Source organism: Macaca mulatta, chromosome 16 (assembly GCF_049350105.2).
Source record: "Macaca mulatta isolate MMU2019108-1 chromosome 16, T2T-MMU8v2.0, whole genome shotgun sequence".
NCBI lineage: Eukaryota > Metazoa > Chordata > Mammalia > Primates > Cercopithecidae > Macaca > Macaca mulatta.
In genome coordinates this window covers 12,576,904-12,589,438 of record NC_133421.1, presented here as the reverse complement: position 1 = coordinate 12,589,438, position 12,535 = coordinate 12,576,904, and the positions used below count along the sequence as shown (strand labels likewise).

Here is a 12,535-nt window from a genome sequence, read left to right as displayed (position 1 = left end):
CAGATGTTGCAGCCCCAACTGATATCTTGACTGTAATCTCAGGAGGGATCCTTACCCAAAAAAAACTCCAATGAAACAATTCCTGAATTTCTGACCTAGACATTTTATGAGATGATAAATGTCTATTACTGTCTTAAGCCTCTAAGTTGTATGGTAATTTGTTATGAAAAATAGATAGCTAATATACTATGTTGATAGTATGGGGGAACTACTTATAAGCCTTAATTTCCTTATATGCAAGATGAGAATAATTAATGGCACTTACTTAAAAGTGTTGTTAAGAGGATGCACAGAGTTAATATATGCAGAGCAATTATGAAAATTTCTTGCACAGGCCGGGCGCGGTGGCTCAAGCCTGTAATCCCAGCACTTTGGGAGGCCGAGATGGGCGGATCACGAGGTCAGGAGATCGAGACCATCCTGGCTAACCCGGTGAAACCCCGTCTCTACTAAAAAATACAAAAAAAAAAAAACTAGCCAGGCGAGGTGGCGGGCGCCTGTAGTCCCAGCTACTCGGGAGGCTGAGGCAGGAGAATGGCGTAAACCTGGGAGGTGGGGCTTGCGGTGAGCTGAGATCCGGCCACTGTACTCCAGCCTGGGTGACACAGCGAGACTCCGTCTCAAAAAAAAAAAAAAAAAAAAAAGAAAATTTCTTGCACAGTAAATGCTCAGTATATAGTAATACTGTTATTGATAATAAATATTTTTATCCTATTGTGCATATAACACCATTCTCCTGAAGTACTTTAAGAAGTCAACCTTCTGTTTACATCAAATTATGTCTATAATAGAAGGAACATGAATCACAAAGGACAAGACACTGCCTGATTCAGTAATAATCTGGATCCTAAGGATCAGAGACCTCCTGGACCAAGGAACTCTGAGAAGTAAGTTAAGAGGCAAAATGCTCAACTCTTCTTTGACTTGCTAATGTACCTGTATCATTGATACCCTGTTTATTCCTTTCTATAAAAAGCTAGAGTTAAATTTTAGTTGTGTCCATTATTAAAGAAAAAGATGGTCCTGTGTGTTAAAAAATGAGTGAAGACTGTGGGGATATTTCTCTGTCTTTAGTTCTTTGAATCAAAGCTCTCTGGATTAATCCCCAAGCAGATGAAGGTCTGGGGCAGCGCAGTCCAGGTGCTAAGTGTTCTTCAGGCTGAGAGAATTGTAGAGAGCAGAAATAGCCCACAGTCTTGGCTTCCTTTTAAATGAAAAGGACAGTCTTTTTGTTCAATAATGGGCACAGCAAAAATTTAACCCTAGCTTTTTACACAGAGCAATAGCAAAGCACAACATTTAACTAGCATTCATTTGGAACTCCTCTCTACAGAATAATCTGTCATTGAGCTGATTAGCAAGAAGTGTTTGAAGAGTCCTTTTTGTCAACTTAGCTTGTGCAGGTACCCAGCTGGCTCCTAGGTGCAGTTCATCTGTGGCTGCCCTTCAGAAGTGCAGTGTTAATTATTTTATTAGCTCCTGCCCTTAGAATTCCTTGAGAATTTAAGAGCTATTAAGATATCTTTCACTGTTGAAGCTCTTACCTCTCCTACTTGGTGTGGACAAGTACTACAGAATGGAGAGATGGAAAAAAGATATTAATTAATTAATTAGCTGGGCATGGTGATGCGTGCTTGTAATTTCAGCTACTCAGGAGACTGAGGCTGGAGGACCCCTTGAGGCTGCGATGAGCTCTGATCTTGCCACTGCCCTCCAGTTTGGGTGATAGAGTGAAACTCTATCACTAAAAAGTAATAATTTTAAAAATAAAGAATGGAGAAATTGACTTTTCGCCTTCATCTCTTACAAACTAAACATCTGAAGACTTCCTCCTTGTTTCTCAAATGCATCCCTCTTCCCCCATAAACTTTTAACTCCTTAGAACACACACAACTGGATCATACTTGGTGTTATGAACATGTTGTTGTATTGATAACACACATTCCTAAATAGCTCCTTAAGAATAGAATAGAAGCCTCTGCTCATCATCCATTGGTTGATGAGGAGGAGGGTGGGGAGGAAGAAGAGGTAGATAAATCCCTAGGGTTCTTGGTCCCTTGTGGTGGACTGTTCCTTGCAGACCCGGAGCCTGGCATTTCATCAAGAAGCATAATGTAGCCAGTGCTTTGGGGTTTCGTGACCCATCTGCCTTTCATACCACCTCTTACTGCTCCTTGTCACAAGAAATAGAAAATGGAGCATGATTAAATGTCACTATCCTTGTAGGTACTGAGCAAGGAAAATCAACTAAGGTGTCAGGTCATCCATGCTTTTGTGTCAGCTCTACCTCTAATTAGCCAGTCATGTTGGGCAAGTCATTTATCTCATCTCTGGGGTATCTTGTTGCTTTTAACCTTAAAAAAAGGAAACATCTACCTGGTGCAATTTCCAGGCTTCTGGTTTGAGTCAGAGGAAGGGAAAAAGCACTCAAATTTGAATGTCACTATGTGCCAGGCTTTTTATAGACATGATTTTATTTAATCTGTATGCAACCCATGAGATAAGTGTTTAGTCACTTTTTTTTATAAATGAGAAAGCAAAGTTCAGAATCCAGTCACCTGACTCGACCCCTCCCTCTCCAGACCACATGCTCCTGCCTCTCATCCAACCACCCATGGCAAGAATGCTTCCCATTTTTGAAGTGCATAACTAGCGTTTGGCACAGTCTGTACTTTGGTGCTCCCATGTCACCCTGTGCTTATTTCTATTATTGCATCACAATGTTTTCTAATATTCTGTTTGAATGCATGTATCTCCCCGTGGGTTGGAGCTCCTTCAGAGCAGAAGGAGTCTTATGCATGTTTGCATGACCAGGTTTGTCCAACTGCCTAATATACATAAGGTGTTCAGAAAACATTTTCACATAAAATTTGTTATGTGCTTTTTTTTACCTGGGAAATACGAAGAAAATTTAAGTGGCTCCTCATCTCTTCAGCCAGATAACACTGTCAGCCTTAAAATAATATTAAACGTATTACATATTGTTAAAAAAAAATCCAAATGGTACCAAAACAAAAAATAAAAGTTTGTTTTTCTTCCTGTACCTCTGGTTTCTTTCTACAAAAGTATCAAACTAAAAGTTAAAGTTTCCTTTCTTTGGCATCTTTCTTAAGAATTTATATACATACACACATGTATGTGTGTGTGTGTGTATATATATACATGTATATATGTATGTATATATACATATGTATATGTATATACACACACATATATGTATATACACATACATATATACATGTATATATATACACACACGCATACATGCATATATATGTGTATGTATGTGTATTATTATATATATACTATAAATATTGTATATATACACACATATATTTGCACACTCAACACACTGATCTGTACTGTGCTCTTTCACTTAATAATATAATTTGAAATTACCCTATCAGAATACAGAGCTACGTCATATTCTTAACCTATGCATAGCATGGTATTCCATTATATGGATGTTCCAAAATTTATTTAACCATTTCCCAACTATTGAATGTTTAGGTTATCTTCAGTTTTTTCCCTTAGCTATTCCTACAATAACCAACCTTCTCCAAGCGTCTTGATATTCTTTTGTATCTGTATCCATATCATTACATTAACAATGTTGATGACATTTACATTATACCCTGAAAAATATATGAACAGCCTTTTGTGTAAAAGCTGATTTTGAAAGCTGAAGAAACAGCCAAACACACGTGTAACATTATGATTGCACAAGTAATTTACATTGTACAGCCAAAAAAATGGTCCCTAGACCATTATAATTCCCTATTTACAAACTGTAATGGTCAGTTTTATGTATCACCTTGGCTCACCTAGAATTCCTAGCTATTCAGTCAAACACCAGTCTAGGTGTTGCTGTGAAGGTATTTTGTAGATGTGATTAAAGCCCCCAGTCAGTTGGCTTTAAGTAAGAGAGATCATCTTAGATGATCTTAGTGGGCCTGAATCAATCAGTTCAAAGACCCTCTTTCCTGACATCCACCCGTGTTTTCCTGGAGTACACAGTGACTCTCCATATCCAAGGGTTCTACATCTGAAGACACAACCAACATTGGATCCAAAATATAGGGAAAAAGACATTGCATCTGTACGGAACATGTACAGACTTTTTTCTTGTCATTATTCCCTAAATAATCTAGTACAACAGCTGTTTACCTATCATTGAATTGTATTAGGTATTCTAAGTAATCTAGAGATGATTTAAAGTATATGGGAGGATGTGCATAGGTTATATGCAAATGCTGGGACATTTTATATCAGGGACTTGTGCACCCTCAAATTTTGGCCTTGGAGGAAGGCCCCAAAACCAATGCCCGTGAATCTTGAGGGCCAACTATACTCAGCTTCCCTAGAAAGGGATCATGGGAGGCAAATTTTAAGTTCTTGCAAATCATAAAGTCTTTTCCCTCCCCATCTTGGTTTGTCTGATAATATAATTGATCATAGAATTTAGGTTCAAAATCATTTTTCCCAAAACTTTGCCTTCCAGCATTTAGTGTCGCTATGAGAAGTTTGTTGCCTGGCTAATTTTAGCCTCTTTGTGTATAATTCCTTTTTTTTTTTTTTTTTTTTTTTAAGTCTTTGAGGATTATCTCTTTCCCCTTGTTTTTCTGGAATTTCATATGATGTGCGTTGGTGTGGATATTTCTGGAACTTTACATGAGTTGTCTCAGTGTGGAACTTTTTTTCTTAAATCCCAGTCTGCATTGGGAAGGCCCTTTAGAATCTTTAAGCACATCTCTTTTCAGCTGTGGAACGCTTTTTCCTCTTTGTTACTGTCTCTTTGCTCCCCTCCATTTTCTTTATAACCTCTTTCTAGGATTCTACTTCGGAGTTGTGACTTTTAAGTTGATTTCCCATGCTCCTTATCCTTTTACTTGCATTTCTACATCTTTGGTTCCTTGTTCTGTGATCTATGAGATATCCTCAATAATTTCTTTCATCTCTTTATCGAATTTTTAATTTTAGCCATCACATGCTTATTTTCAAAGAGCTTTCTTATTTTTTTACTTGCACCGTTTAATATATAACATCTTCTTGCTGTTTTATGGTTATAATTATCTTCCCAAACTACTATGCAGTTATTAATTAGAGTTCCCTCCTCCTCCTCCTTCTCCTCTTCTTCTCCCTCTCCTTCTCCTCCTCCTCCTCCTTCTTCTTCTTCCTCTTCTTCGTTGTTATTTCTTCTTCTTCTTCTTCTTCTTCTTCTTCTTCTTCTTCTTCTTCTTCTTCTTCTTCTTCGTTGTTGTTTTTAAGTTCTCTAATTTTTGGCACCTATTGTTCTATTTGTTCATCTTAGGTTTTCTTTTTAATGTCAATTTTCTATCATATGTTTGCTAGGTGAGGGATCCAGTTGATTTTTTGAACTTATCTAATGCTGTTGTTTATCTTGGTTGATTTTTCTACTGGGTCTATGCCGCGGATAGGAAGGCGGACTAAGATTATGTAATGGGAGAGGCTGGTGGTAGGAGCATCTTGGGTGAGCCCAATTGCCAAAATTTGGGATGACTCAACCCCATTCATTCCCTCCATACACTGCCATCTGCTCTACCTGCCCTCACTACTCCCAGGCATCATATTCCAGTTCTTTAGAGAAGAGTCCTCTATTTCTTATAAATTAACCAGCTAGCATACTGAACTGTTCCAATTTGATATAATTACAGTTTGTCAGTCGGCTCTTTTGCTTTTACATAACATACAATTATAACTGCAAATAGGAAAACTTTGCTTCCTCTGATTTAATTATCCTATCTAATTGCGTTGGTCAGTACTAAAGGAAGTACAGAAGAGGACTAAATGGTATTTGCACTAGGAGTTTTGTCTTTTGTTCCTAAATTCTAGTATTTCCCCAGCAAGCAAAGTGCTAACTTTTAATTTGTGCTATATAATGTATTATGCAGTTTTCATAAGGGTTTGTTTTTCTTGCTTTGTTAAGAAGTAAGATGGAGTGTTTTCAAATGACTTTTAGCATCTATTAGGATCAGGTAGTGCTTCTCTCTTAACCACCTGGATTAGTTTCCTGGGACTATCATAACAAAGTACTATAAACTGAACCCCTTACACAACAAAAATTTGCTGTCTCACAGTTCTAAAGCCTAAAAATCTAAGACCAAGATGCTAGCACTGTCCTGAGGGCAGTGAGGGAGAATCTATTCCATGCCTGTAGCCTAACTTCTGGTGGCTTGCTGGAAGTCTTTGGTATTTCTTGGCTTGTTGATCTCTATCTTTATCATCATGTGATGTTCTCCCTGTGTGCATGTCTGTATCTGTGTCCAAATTTCCCTTTTCATAAGGACACCAGTCATATTATATCAGGGTCCACTCTAATGACCTCATCTTAACTTAATATCACATAGACTCTATTTCCATAGACTCTATAGGCACGAGAACATCTTTTTGGAGACAAAGTTCAGCCCATAGCAACATCTTTACACTCACTTGGAGAAAAAACCTACTTGGTTAGAAACACTATCTGAACCTAATAGATGCTAAAAGTCATTTGAAAGTCACCTGGTAATGGTATGCCATTTATTCGGTATTTTGCTAATTTATTTTTTATAATATTTTGGTGAAGATTTTCTCTGTTGATCATCATAAGTAAGCTTGGTCTTTCCTTGTGTTATTTTTATTAGATTTTGAAATACATTCTTTTTTTTTTTTTTTTTTTTTTTTTGAGACATTGTCTCACTCTTCACCGAGGGTGGAGTGCAGTGGTGTGATCTCGGCTCACAGCAACTTCCACCTCCCGGGTTCAAGCGATTCTCCTGCCTCAGCCTCCCAAGTGGGTGGGATTACAGGTGCCCACCACCATGCCCAGCTAATTTTTTGTATTTTCAGTAGCTGCAACTACAGGCGTGCACCACCATACCCAGCTAATTTTTGTATTTTTAGTAGAGGCAGGGTTTCACCGTGTTGGCCAGGCTGGTCTCAAACTTCTGACCTCAAGTGATCTGCCAACCTTGGCCTCCCAAAGTGCTGGGATTATAGGCATAAGCCACCACACCCAGCCACCCTGCAGGCAGCAACACTTTATCAGAAATAAAGCTCTTCTTTCCAAATATATGAACCCCATCACTCTTCAATCAACACTGGGTAACTAACTTTTGGGGGCCTGATCTTCCCCACAAAAGATGATTCCAGCAAAGGCCCCATGAGGGGAGGGAGTTATTTGTTCCAGATATAAACCAACCCAGAAAGGTTGAAGTGGCCCATCATTTCCTATACCAAATTTTTAAAAATTTAACAAAAGCTTACATTTAGCTTTTTAAAGTGTTATTTTATTTCGCAATGCTGACTGCTATGGACTGAACGCTATATCTCTCCAACATTCATATGTTGAAGCCCTAACCACCAATGTGATGGCATTTGAAGATGAGGCCATGAGAGCAGGAGTCCCTCCTGATGCATGAACCAAGGAAAGACCATGTGAGAACACAGCAAGAAGGTGGCCATCGGCCAGGTGTGGTGGCTCATGCCTGTAATCCCAGCACTTTGGGAGACTGAGGCGGGTAGATCACAAGGTCAAGAGATCAAGACCATCCTGGCCAACATGGCGAAACCCTGTCTCTACTAAAAATACAAGAATTAGCCAGGCGTGGTGGCACACACCTGTAATCTCAGCTACTCGGGAGGCTGAGGCAGGAGAATCGCTTGAACCTGGGAGGTGGAGGTTGCAGTGAGCTGAGCCAAGATTGTGCCACTGCACTCCAGCCTGGCAACAGTGCAAGACTCCATCAAAAAAAGAAAAAAATAAAATAAAAAGAAGGTGGCCGTCTGCAAACCTGAAAGAGAGCCCTCACCAGAACCCCAACCATGTTGTCACTCTGATGTCGAACATTCAGCTTCCAGAACTGTGAGAAGTAAACTTCTGTTGTTTAAGCCACACAGTCTATGATACTTGGTTATAGCAACCCAAGCAGACTAAAACATTGGCTCACATAGCACTTATTACCAAAATACCAAAATATTCAGTCTCATGACTTCCCTTTTTATCTTTGCATTGATTCTTTTGAACAAAAATATTAAGATTTACACTTATACCTGTTACATTTGATCTTCTTATTAAATGTTTTTATTTATGTAATCTCAAATCGTTTATTGTAAACTGTAGTCCTTTTTCATTACTCCCAATATGAGTCTTGTAAGTTACAAAGGTAAGAGAGGAGCCTGGTTTCCCCAGTAATTCCCATGCCCTGAAAGAAACACAAATCTTGGATTAGGCATGAAAATTAAAATTCACCTAACAGCTCAAACATGGAAGATTAAATGCAGATTGGAGAAGATAGAAGTAATTGGATCTGAGCCAAGTTCATTGAGTAATGTATAAACTACAAGTTACTTTTTCTGTGTTCACTGAAATTCCATCACAAGCATTCAAATCATTTGTCATTTTCAGCCTGAAGTGCTGACTTGTGGACTTGACTAGGCATTGTCTATCTTAGTAAAAGACATTATAAAATGCAATCCAGGATGTGTGAAAGGTATAGAAAAAGGATATACCTAGTCCATCCAGATACTTGTCTCAGCCCTGATGTGTGACCTTATATAAATTAAATTGCATCTCTGAGCACTGATTATTTTGGTCTGTAAAATGCAGTCTTTTGCTCTAAAGCCCCTTCCAGTTCTCGAGTTCTAGTTTTCAGAGGTGTAGACATAAAGACAGATAGAGCAGAGGATACCAGTATGTCCCTTGGTGTCCTACAGCTGGCCCCAGAGGGGAACTGAGGAAAGGTGCGCAGAGCAGCCTGCTCCCCACACCCTCTACTCCATGCATAAATAAACCCTAAGAGGAAGGAGCAAGTGATTTAGGAGCAAGTGATTTGGCACTAAGCAGCCTGCCTGCTCTCTACCCAGAGCCACCTGAGTCAGTTCCTGTCACTGCCAACACATCTCAGTAGGTCCCCCGAATTCCTGGGGGATGTAAAAGAGACATGCACACATTCCAGCCCCTTTCTGCTGACTCTGGGATTGCACAGCAAGCTGCAGCCATTATTTTTATTGCTGATGCCACTTCCTATCGAAACAATTTGGTGCTAATAAGCCCCTATAATAGTAAGCAATGGTTTGGCTGAATAATTGTCACTAAATACCATTCAAGGCTTTGTTGCTTCTTGGGCATATTGCTAATTATTCTGCATCTGAAATAACACCCAGAGGCCCACTGAATGCTAGTAAATAGGGTTTCTTCATGCTCCTGAAGCCCAAGGCTGGGTGTGATTAGGAATGCCAAGGCTCTAATCCAGTAAACAATGGCTGCTTCACAGCCTCAACTCCTACAAAATCACAGCTTTTTGCAAATCGTACTGGAGCTCAGACAAATCAAGGCGTCTGTCTGGTGACAGAATTGGTGGGGGAGATTGGGGTGGGTGCGGGTCTCCTTGGGACTGCCCAGGGGAGGTCTTGGGGTGAACACAGGGCTTTTGTTGTAAAGGGAAGAGCCACAGAGTCTGACTGGTTCACCTCAAAGCCGGATCTATATGATTATAGTCACCACTAGGAAAAGCAAAGGTTGGTAATCTAAAAGGAGTGAGTACTGCAGGTGGAGTGCAAGTAGGAAGTTTAGAATGTCCATATCAAGCTCCATGTTACAAAGCAGTTTATGCAGACTTTGTTTTTGCCTGATCTAGGATGCAGGTGATTTTGCCTTCTATTTTTTGGCATAGTGCTATTCCAGACCCTCCATTTCCTGACATGCACTGCCCCGTTCCTCCTCACTCTTGGGACACTTCAGTTAGCCAAAGGCCGTGCTAAGAATCACAAGGATCTGAGGCAGGATCCTGCAGGGGAGCAGAGGATTATGGAATTAACACATGCTGCTACATGCATAGATCAGCTCAGAGATGATTTATAGAAAGGAGTTAATGGTGGTTCCACCTCAGGAGGAAAATGAGGGAACTTGGAGACAGGGATGGAAGAGAGGCACACTATTCATTGTACATCCTTTGTACGATTTGGAATTACAAAGTAATATATGTGTGATAAAGATGTTTAAAAATATGATGGCACGTGTATTACCCCGGCTTAGCTCCACATCTGAGATAGTCCGTGGACATGGGCAGGTGGAAGTACTCACAGGGCACTGAGGCTTCTCATTTCTCTGCAAAATTCCTACTCCATCCATCCATTCATTTGTCACATCCATTTATCCATGCAGGCAAATTCTAGGCCCCAAGGCTATAAAGTATTCTTATAGGAAAGCTTCTATTCTCAAAAAAAATTGAAAGTAAGGACAGAAAAGGTCACAAATACTAATAATACAATTGGATTAATCTACTCATACAGGTATGCACAAGGGATCCTGAAAGCCCAGAAGAGAAGGACACTGAGGAAGGTTTCCTGGAGGAGGGAAAGTAGTGGTGGAGGGGTCAGGATAGGCTATTCAGTGACTGTGCCACTAGAAGTTTACTCCTTGGCCACTTCAAAGGACTCCTGTGATTAGAAGACACATCACTCAATTGCAAAATGTAACTTCTTTGGGGAAATTGGTAGTGTTTTAGGAAAAGACGTACCACATACTTCTTATTTGCTATTGGGATGAAGAAAAAAATTGTTTCCCTAAAGTTTAAAATCAGGCCTACAGCGACTCTGGTGATGAGGAAGGTAAAGATTGGTTGTATAAGGTAGTAGATGCTAGAAAATCAGGAAGTGGAGAGTCAGCTGCAAGAAGAGCCCCCTGAAAATATTAGGGTCAGATGCTTCCTTAGCGTACAGACAGAAAATATCCAGGAGGGAGGGGGAGGGATGTCAGGAAGGAGGGAAGAGGAGGGGCTCCCAGGAGGGAGGAAAGAGGGAGGTGAAGGGGACTCCAGAGGAAGGGAGGGGGAGGGACCTCCAGGACAATCATCAGCTGAGGGAAGTAGACACATGAGTGCTGCTCAAGCAGGGCCCTGTACATCCTGCCATTTAAAAGGAAGTCAGCACTCACCTTCCCTGATGGACATGCTGGACCCATCATAAGAACCGGGCATAATGTGGGAATGGACCTTCCAAACAGGTGCAGGAAAGACAACTTCTTACTCAGATGATGTCCTTGCTTTGCTAAAACCATCAAAATGAGGTTTAGTTGCACAAAAATCAAACTTTCATCCACCTGTGCTACCCAGGGTAGATGAGGGATCAGTGTACACGTGCACTTTGACTGAATTCGGACCTGAGATCTGGCTTTAGGTTGGGTACGTTTTGTTCTTGAAGCAAAAGGTCTTTTCTGGGAGAGAAGCGATGAGCATCAACCCCAAAGCCTTCTCATGGAGGTTCAAAGTTGTGGAAACATGTCAGACGGTGATTTGCTTTGGCTGTGTCCCCACCCAAATTTCACCTTGAATTGTAATACTGTTTCCGTAGTAGTAAATAAGTCTCACAAGATCTGGTGGTTTTAAAAATGGGAGCTCCCCTGCACAACCTCTGTTGCCTGCCGGGGAGGCATGGCATCATGTAAGACATGACTTTGCTTCTCCTTTGTCGTCTGTCATGATTGTGAGGCATCATGTAAAACATGACTTTGCTTCTCCTTTGTCGTCTGTCATGATTGTGAGGCCTCCCCAGCCATGTGGAACTGTGAGTCCATTAAACCTCTTTCCTTTATAAAGTACCTGGTCTCAGGCATGTCTTTATTAGCAGCATACAAACAGACTAATATGAACAGTCTGGGTTAGAAATGACTACTCTACTTTGCCCTCGTGGCATGAAAGCATCCACAGACAGCACAAGGCCCCTGAGTGCATGATCAGGTGTGCTAAAAGCCAGGGCTGGTGACTCAGACTGCACATTCTGGGAACATCAATACCTGGATTCAGTAAGTGCTCACTTAACACCATTGACAGGTTCTTGGAAACTGTGGCTTGAAGTGAAACAATGTATAACAATGTATAATGAAATCAATTTTACCATAGACTGATTCATACAAACAAAAATTCCTGTAGCATATTTCTGGTCATCAAACATCACCAAACTTCTAAAGAAAGATCAAACCCTTGAAATTTAAACATAGAAACAAATGTGAGCTACACATATACTTAAGAAAGACTGATAAAAACAAATAAGGTGATTACTCACCCAGTTATTCCAGTTCAGGATCTCAGGTGGCCAGAGCCTGTCCAGTCAGCTCAGGGTACAAACAAAGTGGGGAACTGATTCCTGCACAGGGCACCAACCATCCCATCACAGGGCACACTCACACACTTACACACACACCCTCACACTGGGGCAATGAGGACACACCAATTCACCCAATGTGCCCATCTCTGGGATGTGGGAAGAAGCCAGATTATCCACAGAAAACCCACGAAGACATGGGAGGAACGTCAGATGTCACACAGGCAGTGGCCCTGGCTGGGAATCAATTGTTTTTATTATAACAAAACAAAGTTAAATGAAATGACATGATTCAAAGACCTGCTGTACAGGTAGCCTGATGCTAGAACCTCTCCTGACCTAAGTGACCTTGACACTGTGCACAAACTCAAGGAAATAGTTGTGCACATAGTAGGCACTCAACATTTGTTTGTTGAATAAATGTATGGAAATA

General features: G+C 40.6%; 1 long non-coding RNA gene across 4 annotated transcripts in view; it reads left to right on the top strand.

The window, feature by feature from the left end:
- The window catches only part of LOC144335340 (uncharacterized), a 64,154-nt gene extending 54,823 nt beyond the window's left edge, over positions 1–9,331 (top strand). For 3 of the 4 annotated variants that reach the window (XR_013406122.1, XR_013406121.1, XR_013406119.1), the window contains 2 exons: positions 792–887; positions 7,354–9,331. This is a non-coding gene — a long non-coding RNA (uncharacterized LOC144335340). Of the gene's footprint in view, positions 1–742; positions 888–7,353 lie in introns of all 4 variants that reach the window. The other variant, XR_013406120.1, reaches the window with a different exon arrangement.
- Positions 9,332–12,535: the final 3,204 nt, after the last annotated feature.